We start from the raw sequence: 13,447 nt of genomic DNA, 5'->3' as shown, positions 1-13,447 counted from the left end.
CCAATAGAAGAGATTAGCAGAGTCTATTCTCTTTCTTTAAATATCTTCTAGGCCAGCAGCTAGAAGGCTCTCAAAAAAAATTGACTGCCCTTAAGTTTAAGTCCTTCTGTGTTTAGAGCTGAGAGATTTTTGAATGACATCCTAGTGACAGAGCCATAAAGCACATTCATTCTAATTCTTGAACAATTCCACCTTGCATGGGATAGTTAAATATTAATTCATCTAGAGAGAAAGAGATCCAGAAGAGCTGTGAGAGATTTTATTGAAGAGATAGCAAGAGAGAACACTTAGCTTTCAGTCACTGATCAAAACAGCTTGTAAATATTTTACACCAAATTGACCATCTTGAAAGCAAAAGGTGGAGAGTAGCCTACTCAGCTCAGCAACTTCTGTAGCAGCTGAGGCATACCTCTTGTAAAGTTATATCCTCTGAAGCACAGGAGAAAATTAAACTTTTACTATGCATTCGCTACGTGAGTATACATGATTAAAAGTGATGGGCTGTTTGTTTCCTGTCTGCTTTTGTGTTTTTGTTGTTGTTGTTTTGTTTTGTTTTGTTCATTTGTTTTGTTTATTTTTTGTGTCTATCTCTTCATTTCCATTGATTTCGTTTGCCAAAACTACCTGAATTGAAATTGAACTGTTTAGTTTTAGAATCACTCAAACACATATTACATTTTTTGTTTTTGTCCGTATTAAGTTTTTATTTATATATATATCATCTTCACTTATCTGACTGGATTTTTCGTTTCAGTTTTCAAGTTCAGCCAACTTACAAGAAAATTAGTTATTCAAACAGATCACATTTCTTTTTTTTTTTTTTTTCTTCTGCTGTAGAACTGCTCAATGTCCTTATGTAGCTGGGTTTTTATAAAAGTTCCTTACTTCAATTCCTCAATTCATGATTAAAAAAAAAAAAAAAAAGTTCAAAAAATTGCTCTTGTTCACTTTTCAACAAGTTAGTAAATGGATCAAGTGATTTGAATAATGTTTGTCTCCACGTTATTCCAAATGAATTATTACTGTGGCTAAAACTGCATGATTGGTAAAAAGCTGAACAATTGTGGGAATTAAAACAACTTTTACATGCTGTTCAGATAGATGAATATTTCAAGCAATTGGGATATCAGCTGATAACCTAGTTCATCAATGCATTAAATCTCTGCACTTGTTTAACTTAAGCTTTCTCAATTTACTCCCCAGTATGCAAGCGGTTTTTGAAACATTCAGACAAAATTTTCTTCACCTGTGAAGAGAATACATAAAGTACCAAGCTAATAGAACTCATTGAGCAAATCCTGAGTCAGATGAGGATGGTCAAAACCTTCAATGTCAAAGTCAGTGTCTGTCCTGTGTTTTATATTTAGGCCTTCCACCTCATATCTCTTCTGTTATACTTGTCACTCCAGTCTTCAGTACTGGTATTTGTCTTCTGATGTGGTCCATCTGTGAGCAAAAGCATGATGATTATTTGTGGTATAATTTTAAACTTCCATTACAATTATTACTATATTATTTTGTATTCATGAATGAAAACTTGTAGAGATGTGCTTGAAATTGTGTTTGATTTCTATCTTAAAACAAAGTTTTGTCTTTTTATTTGAACAGAAATTTATACTGTTGATTGCAGTTTTAGATGAGATCATGGAACATAATGTTTTTGGAATTGATACTTCTGTAGTATGAGGAAAGATTGTTAGCATTGTAAATTAAATCTGTCATCACCTGAGTGTAAATATTTAGTAAATACTAAAACGGATGGCTTAGATATAATTCATTTATTCTACCAAGTATACAGAACCTTCCTGTAAGTAGTATTTTGCAGATCCATAAGCAGCTGCTAAGTCTGATGCTCAACAGTAAAGTCAATATAAACTTATATTACAGGTAAAAAAGTTGGTCTCAGTTCTTCTCTAGCAAAGCTGAATGGACTTCAGCTAGTTACTGTCATATGATACTTCCACTATGTACAAGAAAGATTCTGGGATTAGAGGGGTATGTCTGACATTCCCTAATAATTCTGTGGATTAAAGGAAAACCTGAAGGGCAGTTTCATCTCTTGCCTTTCAAAATGACGATATGCTCCCTAGGGAATAAAATAGACAAGTTGGAAAATTATAGGAAAGCAAATTAGCCCCCACCATTTAAAAAAGAAAAAAAAAAAAAAAAAAAAAGAAAACTTCTATCACTGCTGAGTTTTGCCATGTAAATTTTGATAATAGTCATAAATAAAAGTAAAGTGCATTTAAACACATATAAACAAAAAGTTAAACCCTTTATTTAGTGAGGAAAAAAAAGCACATGGAACCATTCTTATGAAATGGCATACTTATGAAGTGCCATTTTTAACTTGACCAAGAAGATATTTCAGCATTCTGCTATTTCCTTTTTTTTTTTTTTTTTGAGTCATGAGTAAAATTTTAACTTTCATCCCCATCATGTCCATCTAGATTAGTTTCAGCATGCAAGTGACTTCCATAATTTCAGTGAATTACTGTGTACGACAAATGGTAGTACTACATTAACACCTGTTTTAGACTAAATGTGGTGTTTATACCAAAGAGTTATTTCAGAGGAACACAGAAAAGATAGGTTCATTTTGCATAATAAGCCACATCATTTTCCAGGGAAAGTAGACATATCAGGTGGTAATTTAACCCAGAATCTTGCCTAGCATCGTGGGAATCTTTCTGATTTAATGAAAAGTAGCAATGATTTAAATATTGTCAGTACAAGTTAGTCAAAGTGACATTACAAAGTAAAAAAGGCAGTGAAAATAAGCAAAATACAGAATTGATGTTAAGGTAAAATTACATGAAAGAGTACTTGTATGATAGAAAATCGCCTTTCTCTGCAGGAGACATCCAATAAAGGAGAGATTTATGAACATAAGATATAAGCACAAATATTCCCTCTGAGTTCCAGACTGCAAAAGGTAGTGATCTGTTTGACTCGTTGGTATTAAAACCACCGAGATACTATATAAAATGTGAACAGTGGCAGCAGAAGATAACCATTGTTTATGAGTCCATGACTAGTCTGGCTTGTTTCTTAGGTGCCTAAAATGTGATGTCACCAAACAGTCAGAAGGACTCTTTTAAGCACTTCATTATTTGCTTCATATTGAATAATCTGCCATTTCTTTAAATTTATCTGCACATCTCTGTGTCCCCATTTTTGCGTAGCAACTTAGAGAATTTAAACGTTGAGTGTTTGGAAATAGGAGATCCAAATTGCTAGTCATTTTTGTATAGTGATTAGACTAACTAGGTGATCAGAAGAATTCTTGCATCACAGGAGTCTTCTACCACAGCCAACTTTACCTTTCATCTGTCTAGTTTCTTCCTTCCCTCCCAGCACAGTTCCTCCACTAATTTACAAAGGCATATGTACCATACAGCTAGACACTAGACAGTGTACCGTCAGGAAAACTGTGCACCTATTGTCATGCCATGTCTGAAATGCTTAAATGATTCATTACTCTTCTTTTCCCTTTCATAAAAGTGAATAAATTACACATTCACTGACAAAAAAAAAAAATCAAAGTAAGTTTTAAATTAGAAATTAATTCAAGAATATCTTGGGACATTGGGATACATGTTATTTCTATGTCTGTGAGGGTTTTTCTTTAACAATGAAATGGCAGGTTGTACAAAGTTTGCATTCCCCTAAGGATCCCAATGTACACACTCACTCATCTCTTGAGCTGCCAGACTAACCAATTATCTCTTGATCCAATAGCATGGACTTCACATATGTCAGGAAATTTGTTTTATAACCTGTTTTGTATTTTTATTTCCAAATCTATATTATCTTCATATCCATTTATTTTTTTATTTGTATTATTTTTGTCTTTTTAATGTAGCAGTTGTAACAGCATGAACTTTGGCACATGAAACTTGCACATGGAAGCACATTATCATTCAATTAAATGACATGTTGCTTTTTAACAGTGAAAAATAGATGCCAGGAAGAATATCCTCACATTCCTATAACTTTTAAGTGTTTAAGTAAGATACCCAGTACTTTGGTTTATGCATCTGGAATTAAATATAAAATATTTAGAGAGACAGAAGCACCTCAGAACAATCAATATGCTGAGTGGTTTTCTGCCTGGAGCTACTTAGAAGGAATAGCCTTACGACTACAGTTTTCTTAAAACTTAAAACTGCATGTTTTTTAGCTCTTTCTTGGTGTTCCAGAAAGACTTTTTTTTCTTCTTTCTTCAAGCCCAACACTGAAGGTATGTCTGAGAAAAATTGAGATTATTTATTTATTTCAAAATGGTGACCATTTTGCCAGGAGGTGGGAGGTGAGGTGTTCTTCCCACTTTTGGAGGTATACAATACCTCCACTGTGTGCCAAAGGAGTGGTCTAACCACCAAGTTATAATTTATTCTGTAATTGGGATGGTGGAGGAACATTCCCAGACATTCAAAATCTACTACTGAAGTCATTTTGTAGAAAAGAACTCAAGCTTAACTGGAATAGAGAAAGACAAAGGAAAGAAAAAGAGGGAGAAAGTATTTAATAAAAACATCATAAACAATCATGAAAGCAAAGCCAAGAGTTGAAATGTTTTATTTTTTATTGATGTTTAACCTCTAAATACTCTCCTATCACTTCTTTCACCTTTTCTCTGACCCTTCTCCTACCACTATAACTACCAAAGTACTAAATAAAAGGTTGTGGTTTTGACCTTTAAAAGAAAGAAGTAACTACCACTCTGTTATGTAGTGCAGTTTATTTTTTCAGAGCATGTCTATTAAATCTGAGTCTTAAGTCTTCCAGGAAGTCAGAGGACTATCTACCACCACTGAGAGGAATTCATTTCTTACGTACATCTCTGGGCAAGGTGCAAGGAAGGGTGACAGGTACCAGGGGGATGTAAAAATCGGGGAAGGAGACCCTTCATACTTTCAGGACACACGGCAGCTGAGAAGACAAGATACGGAGAATGGTTTTGACTGCTTAAATTCTGTCTAAATCTGATTTCCCGCTAAATTACTGTGGGAGATAATTGGAATTAGTGAACCGTTTCTTTATTGTAACCTGTTAAATTATTCCGTGTGGATGACTGTAAAATGGTGAAACCTTAGACCTCCATAGTCTACTGAAACCTATAATAAATATGACCCATGGCAGAACAGGAGAGTGGCAAAAATTCAGAGCTATTTAGGAGCAGAAAACCTACTCCCCAAGCCAGCATGCACTCTTGTTTCTGCCTTACTCACAAATCATGAAATTCAAGGATCTATTTGCTCTATTTGCAGAATTTTGAAATCTCTAACTTTTAAAGTTTCAACATCATCAGTCTGTACCTGAGATGAAGGGGAAGTGTCAAGAGAAATCAGCATCTCTTTGTCAGTGTAATGTAATGCATTTTGAGTCTTACACTATGCATTTTATTTTTACAATAGCTTGTATGTGTCTGTTTATCTGTATGTGTATGTATGTATGTACATATAGATGTTTTTTACATGCAAGTTTCTTTTGAAAGATATGATAAAAGACTAAACATGATGTAGATGAGAGTAGAGTTCTACCTAGAGGCTGTAGCATTAATGAAGAAATAAAAATACATGTCAAAAAGGAAAAGAGGGAAACTCAGACAGTGATCATCTGATCTTATCACCTGCAGGATTAGAGACTGTTTTCATAGCCAGGGAGGTCTCTTTGAATCCTATGTTCCTAAATGGCTTAATCATCCAAAATGGTATGAGAAGAAGAAGAAAAAAAAAGGCTGTTCTGGCTGTTCTTCAACACTGTTGCAAGCTTAATAATGGTTTTGTCATCAAAACTTTGAATTATAATAAGGAATGAAGCATCAGGAAGAAAAATAAAGAAATGATAAAGTGTCTTTCAGATGTCATCATACCTTAAAGTTTTTGCCTTTATGATAAAAATGAGTTATTCAAAATATATAAATACATGTCCAAATGAAATATAAAATATTGCAGCATGGTCTGAGATTATTCACTGCTTTGAAGGCATAGGGTTCCATCAGTGCTGGTCACTTTTTAAGTACCACTTTTTCAGAGCACAAGAACGCACAATTCCAAAATGTCAGAAGTCAAACAAGTGGGATAGAAAGTTGGCTTGGATGAGCAGGTATTCTAGAGCTTAGGTTCAAAAAGAAAGTGTATGGCCATTGGAAGTGAGGTTGGGCAACATCAAAGGACTACAGTGATGTTGTTCACCACTGTAGGAAGAAAAAATGTGCATCCAAAGCTCAGTTAGAGTAAAAGCTGGTCAGTAGTGTTGTGGACAGTAAAAAGGGCTTTTTAAATTATGTTAAGAGAAAAGGGAGGACCAGAGGTAACATTGGTCCATTATTTGATGAGCATGGTCACATCACAAAAAGAGATTTATAAAAAGCAGAGATGTTTAATGCCTTCTTCATCTCTGTCTTCAACACTAATGATGGGTTCTGGGTCTTCCAGAGCCCTAAGTTGGAGGATCATGACTGTGTTAACAAAAAATTCCCAGGCAACACCAAACTTGTGTGGGATTTGCTGCTCCATCTGGATGCATATAACTCTAGAGGACCTGTTGGGACTCGTCCCAAGGTACTCAGATAGCTGACTGATATCATTGTGAGACCTCTCTCAATTATTATTATTATTATTATTTTTTTAATTATCTTGGGAATCTGGAGAGGTCCCAATCAACTGGAAGCTGGCAAATGTTTCAATTTTCAAGAAATGTTAGAAAGAAGACCCTAGGAATTAAAGGCTTGTCAGTCTCACTTCAGTGCCTGGTAAAATTATGGAGAAGATTATTTTGGGAGGTATTGAAAAACACCTGAAGGACAATGCAGTCATTGGTCACAGCCAACACAAGTTCATGAGGGAAATGTCCTGTTTAACAAACTTCCTTTTATGACAAGGTTACTCATTTAGTTGACCAAGAGAAGCCATTTGATGTAATCTTAATGAATCTTAGCAAAGCTTTCAATACTCTTTCTCACAGTATTCTTCTGGATAAAATGTCCAGCACAGAGATAGACAAAAACATAATATGATGGGTGTTCATCCAACTGGCTGATGGATCATGTTAACGGGGTTCTAGTAAGTGGGGTTCCATCAGGCTGGTGGCCGGCCATTACTGGGGTTCCCCAGGGCTCCTTTTAGGGTCAGTTCTGTTTAATGTTTTCATAAATGACTTGAATGACTTGAAGGTACACTAAGTAAGTCTACAAACAACAATAAATTAGGAGGAGCAGTTGACTCCTTCAAGGGTGGAGAGGTCTTGCAGAGAGATCTTTACAAATTAGAGTGCTGGGCAATCACCAGCCATGTAAATGCCAGATTCTGCAGCTGTGATGGGGCAGCCTTGGATATATGTACAGGATGGCTGATGCGTGGCTGGAGAGTAGCCTCACAGAAAGGAATCTGGAGGTTTTGGTTGATGGCAAATTGAATACAAGTCAAGAGCGTGTCCTGACAGCCAAAAGGGCCAACTGTACCCTGGGTGCATCAGGTACAACACCGCTAGCTGGCTGAGGGAAGGGGTTGTCCTGCTCTGCTCTGGTGTGGCCTCATCTCAAATGCTGTGTGCAGTTTTGGGTACCACAATATAAGGAAGACATATAAAACTACTAGAGAGCACCTAAAGGAGTGCTAAAAAAGATGGTGAAGAGTCTATAGGACAAGATGTATAAGGAGAAGCTGAAGTCACTTTGTTCAGCCCAGAGGAGAGACTGAGAGGAGGCCTCATGACGGCCTGCAGCTCCCTCACAGGGGAGTGGAGAGGCAGGCGCTGAGCTCTGCTCTGTGGTGGCAGTGACAGGACCTGAGCAAATGGCATGGAGCTGGGACAGAAGAGGGTCAGGCTGGGTGCTCGGAAAAGGTTCTGCACCCAGAGGGTGGTCGGGCATTGGAACAAATTCCCCAGGACAGTGCTTACAGCTGCAAGCCTAATGGTATTCAAGAAGCATTTGGACAATGCTCTCATACCCGTGGTTTGACTTTTGGGTGGTCCTGTGTGGAGCCAGGAGTTGAACCTGATGATCCTTGTAAGTCCCTTGTAGCTCATTGCATTTTATGATTCTATGATTACCGATTTCTTTGTATTCATGTGTGTATATATTTGTATATACATATGTATATATATGCTCATATATATAGCTGCCAAGCAAAGCAAGTTTGAATGTCAAATCACCTAGAACAATTAGATATAAGCCATCTTTCTCTTTCTGAAACCCAAAATAACAAGAACAGACATGTATCACTGGCTCTTTAACAGTTCAAAATCAAAGGTATTCAATTACTTGGTGACAGCTGACAATTAAATTAGATATGTCCAATAGAAAACTAATAGGATGAGAGGTTTTCATGGAAACAGAAATGCTCAGGAGCAATTATGCTTCTAATTATTTTTTCCTGCATTTTTTTTTCTTTTCTTAAAAGAGGGTGCTGTGTGTTATGGGGAGAATCATAAGTTTAACTTCATTTGTTATCTGAGATATACTTGAGCATTACTGAGAAATGGGTCTCTCTTTTCCAAGAAAAGCCAATTATAGAAAAGGTTACTTCCATTCACTCTGATGGGAAGAGTTCTGAAAGGATCAGCTAGGTGGATTCAAGACAGTCCTAGAAACTAAATAACATCAGAAAGAAGGCCAAGAGCTATAACATTTTGTGCTTTAAAGAAAAGTGAACAGCAGGATGTAAAATCTCTCTATGCTGTATCTCAAAGAGTGCAGTAAATATGGGCCATCTAAATCTTGACTTATACGGCTGAAGTGCAGAGATTCAAAAGGGTCTGATCTTAATAAATACATCTATTTTCAAAGAACTTTCTGAGCTGCCAACTAGATAACTGCTTCTAAGTATGAAATTGCTTTTAATCACTTCTAATTTAAGAGTAAACACAAACAACACTTTGACAGTTTTCATGCCTTATCAGACTTCAAGTGGTTTTAGAGAATGTCTGCCAAAGCAGTCAGATAGTCACACATGATGTTTCTGTTTCTGCTTAAACGAGGTGACCATATGCAGTATGGAAACACCCCAGTGGCCTTATTTCCATACTAATTCACCAGCGTTCTGGTATCACAGGTAAATCTTGCATGTAATACTTGAGATAGAAAAACACATATAATAGTGATTTCTAAAAGGAGTCTTATCTGTGGATTGTATGACAAGTAGTTTTCCCTGGATTGTCCAACACAATAACATTCAGCATCAGCCAATACAAAGTTAATACTAAACTCTCTTGAGATTTGGTTTTCACATTAAAAATCCCATGGATACTATGAGATTCAAAGAGAGAAAAGAGAAAGCTCGAATGATGCCAGAATTGAAGTGCCACCAATTGGTTTTATGTTCAAATTGAAAAGACGTTGATACAGTAAAATACCTTAGGAAACAGTAAATTGGACAAGCCTTCAAAGCCCCAGGTCTGCTAGCTTCTGTAGACAGTACCCTAGGTTAAGTGGGCTCATCAGAGGGGAGATCCAGACGATATAGAAGAGGAAAAAGGACACACTTACAGGACACACAAATACAGTGGAATTCAAGATAAGTGCCTGAATCAGGCAGACTTGCTCCTACCTTATATATATAAACATCTGTGAGTACCTAAGCCTTAGCTGCAGTTTAGGTAAGATACCTAGGGTAAGATCCAGTTTCAAAAACAAGTGGTACTTTTGTTTCTTTGCAGTGATGATACCCTGTCTTGCTGACAACAGCCTAGACTATTAAAGTCAGGTAGTCAGTAATACTGGTGTTATATTACTAGCAAAATTGATATGTTGGTTCTGTAAAGTATCATGATCACATTAAAACAGCCCCATCCAGGTGGCACATACATGGTTATTTGATCAAGTTCAGGTAAACATAGGTACCTCATTACATATTTATGCATATTTAACTCAGCTTTCTTTTACCTTGAAGTGAAGAATGATCCCTGACATAGTATTTATCCACAAACATCACTTTCAAAGAGAGATTTTAAGACCTTTGTTAGCTAATGAAGCCAACTTTCTTACATGTTCTTTGCATATAATGGATACATTTTTTTGATGTCTAGAAGGTATTTTGGTTTTAGGAAAACATATGGACCATGGCCAACAATTAATTCTATAAAAATATACTTACTCTAAATGAAAATATCTAAATGAAAATATACACGTTAATAACCATCCACTCAGCTCTCCACTCTAGTCGCCTGTGCAAAACTTGACATTTAACAGTCACTATCTCAAAAATTCTGCCTTCCTGTGGATCTCTGGGATCTATAACCCCTCCACAGAGGCTGTGGAAGAAAAAAAATGAAGTTCTTCCTTTCATTTGCTCTTGTAAAGCAAGATCCTTTGTTTTTCTTTAAAGTTCAGTCTGCAAAGAATTTGCAGTAGTATGCACCTGTAGGTATGACTTCCTACAGTATTGGTTTACAGCCCTTCTGAGTCAGCCAGGGAGAGTTTTACTGAGACAGTAGTGGGAGCATATTGAGAGTATCAACAAACGTATTTTCCAGTTCATATTTCTGAAAAATCCCTAACACACACACAGTATCAGCCTTCCATGGAACTCATAGCTAGCTTATTTGTTCAATATTTACATCTTTGTGTGATACCATTCACCTGCATTTCTACTCCTAGACAAATAATATAGCCTATGGCGTGCTTTAATCACAATGCCAGTTCTGTTTGAAATGAACGTCTGTGAACTTTGCATAACAAGGAAAACAGCAACCCCAAAGTTTATTTATTTATCAAACTGTGTACTTTTTTTCTGATGCATGAGCAATTTCAAAGGTCTGTCTTACCTGCTGGATGGTATTATTAAAGCCACAGAACCCAAAGGCTGAGAAACCTGTTGATGCATACTGTATTGTCATCAAGTCAGCAAAAGAAATGCTGTGAAGGCATTCTATGTCTTGAAGAATCCTGCTATTGATTTTGTCAAGTATACTCAGATCAAAAGTTTGCATTTTATACGAAATATACACTTCAGCAAGAAAGTAAAACTGTATTAAAATTAAAACAAAATTATGTTATTGAAGTGGCATGCAAAAGTACTGATGAATGCACTTTATTAAAAATAAAAAGAGCAACAGAGAGAGCAATATCCAAGAGCAATATCCAAGAAATATAAATTGCTATTGATGCAAGTATCTTAAAAATTGAAACTTTGGAAACTAAAAATAAATATATAAATAGATCTGACTGTATTTTTGTCCTTACACAAGCCAGGGAAAACAAACAAATATTTCATAAAATCCATGGGTCTATTCACTATTGCTACCATCTTCCATGTGGGAGGTAATGGTTCTATAATATCACATCTCAGTGATTTGAATAGATAAGTATATTACTTTAAATTCAAGTATAATAAGAGAATATCAGTGAATTAATCAAATATAAGATGACAGGCCCCTATGACTTGACACTGATAAAATGTCAGATGAAAAAAAAGATCACAAGAAAAAGTATATTCATTTATATAGATGATTAGACCATATACATTGTGTTATTGGTTGAAAATCTGTTTGCTGTAAAGGTCACTGTAAAATGATTTTACCACTTAATAAAGATTAATTTTTTTTTCTAGCCAGTACTGGTGAGGCCACACCTGGAGTGACAGATTCCACCAGTGCTGGATTCCAGTTCTGGACTCCCCAGTACAAAAGAAACATGGTCGGAGACTGAGCCTCTCATGACTGGAGACTGTCCAATATAGGGCTACAAAGATTACTTAGAGACTGGAGCACATCTACTATACGGAAAAGCTGATACAGCTGTGACTGCTTAGCCTGTGGAAAAGAAAGATCAAGGGATTTCATCCATGTGTACAAATACTTGAAGGATTCATGGGAGATGGAAACAGGCCCTTTTTAGTCATGCCCAGTGACAGGACAAGATGCAATGGGTACAAATGGAAACACAAGATTCCTTCTGAATATTAATAAACACCTTTCCACTGTGAGGAAGGCTGAGCAGGCTACCTAGAGAGGTTGTGGAGTCTCCTTCCTTAGAGATGTTCAAAAGCCATCTGGACATGGGCAACTGGCTCTAAGTTACCCTGCTTGAAGAGGGGTGGATAAGATGACTTCCATAGGTCCCTTCCAACACATTCTGTAATTTTATAATGAAAATCAGGAAAAATATGTAAAAGTATGGGTTCTTTTTTAACCTTTGTAATGTTGTAATGTTTTCCTTGGTTTTTGTGGTTGGAGCAATTTCAGATAACATTCCCTTTCTTCCAGTTCTCTGGAATCTCTGTTGAGGTCACCTGTACTTCTGGCTTTAATGTTGGCTTGAATTAGTTGCCTTCAGTATATGACAAGTTCGCTCATCAGTGCAATAATGTCGGCCACATCTGAGCTTTTAGAAACTACAGACACGTTTCCCATTTTAGGCTGGCTATCTAAATCCTCATTCCTTTGTGTCACTAGATCAATGTACAATATTAGAATGAAGAGCCAGGTGTTTCCATTCCACATAGTATTAAAAAAAAAAAAAAAAAAAAAAAAAAAAGAAAGTATTTTGTATCGATTACTTAGTATCTTTTTTCCCTAGAGTTCAAACAACTCTTCTAAAGTTGATATGCTGTAGCATTGCAGTGGAAAGGGATTGATATTTGATTCTCATATTAATTAAAAGAGAGAGTGTTTCCAAGTCAAAGCTTTCCCTTGCTCAGCTTTTCTTTTATTACTTCTGTTGCTGCTGCTCTCTTTCTCATCCTTCTTCCCTGACTGAATCTATCCACAGCCTGTGCAGTTTTGTTTAATGCAAGTGGTTTAATTCCTAATGTCCACATTCTACATAAAAATCCACCAGTGATGCATTGTTTTTCTATCTCACTTTGGGCTTTACAGTGGTAGCAATATATATAAGCAACCATTTATCATTTATGATTTTTATTTTTATACTATTTAATATGATATTTAAAACTAAATACTGTTGCAAGCCAAAAAGAACAAATGGATATTTAATTTTCTCAGCCTTACTAATGTGGTAACATATGCCCAAAAGTTTGTCAAAATTTGCTTGACTGGAGACACGTTATTGAAGGCCAAAAGTCAATGGGCATATAATCAGTAATATATACTGGGCATACATGTAAGAAACACAACAGAGCCTAAAAAGTTAAGAAAGTCCTTTTATAGTTTTGCCCTCTCTATACAGAAGATATAAGCACCCATTTTCCTGTCATTATCTAACTTTAGTATTCATGAATGTCACTCATAAGACAGATCAAGAACTGTTGTGAGGTAGAAGGGTACAGAAGGGACTATTTCCATATTTCTGGCTAAATATTTGTAAAAATAAGCATACATACATTGTACTGATAGCTCTGATTGTTCACTTTTAACATTTTCGAACAAAACATTTCAAACAAGGTTTCAACATTTGCCAGTCTTTTAAATACTAAGGATATACATACCTGAATTAAAAATAATAATAATAATTTAAAAAAATATTTTTTCTCTTTTGTTT

At 35.9% G+C, this 13,447-nt stretch overlaps 1 long non-coding RNA gene across 1 annotated transcript in view; it reads right to left on the bottom strand.

The window, feature by feature from the left end:
- Positions 1–237: 237 nt before the first annotated feature.
- LOC311434855 overlaps positions 238–13,447 on the bottom strand; it is a 31,897-nt gene continuing 18,687 nt past the window's right edge. The window contains exon 2 of the long non-coding RNA XR_014691774.1: positions 238–1,446. This is a non-coding gene — a long non-coding RNA (uncharacterized lncRNA). The remainder of the gene's footprint in view (positions 1,447–13,447) is intronic.

This window comes from Aythya ferina (genome assembly GCF_964211825.1).
Source record: "Aythya ferina genome assembly, chromosome: 3".
NCBI lineage: Eukaryota > Metazoa > Chordata > Aves > Anseriformes > Anatidae > Aythya > Aythya ferina.
The sequence above is the reverse complement of the archived record's forward strand: the minus strand, read 5'-3'. Positions and strand labels throughout refer to the sequence as shown.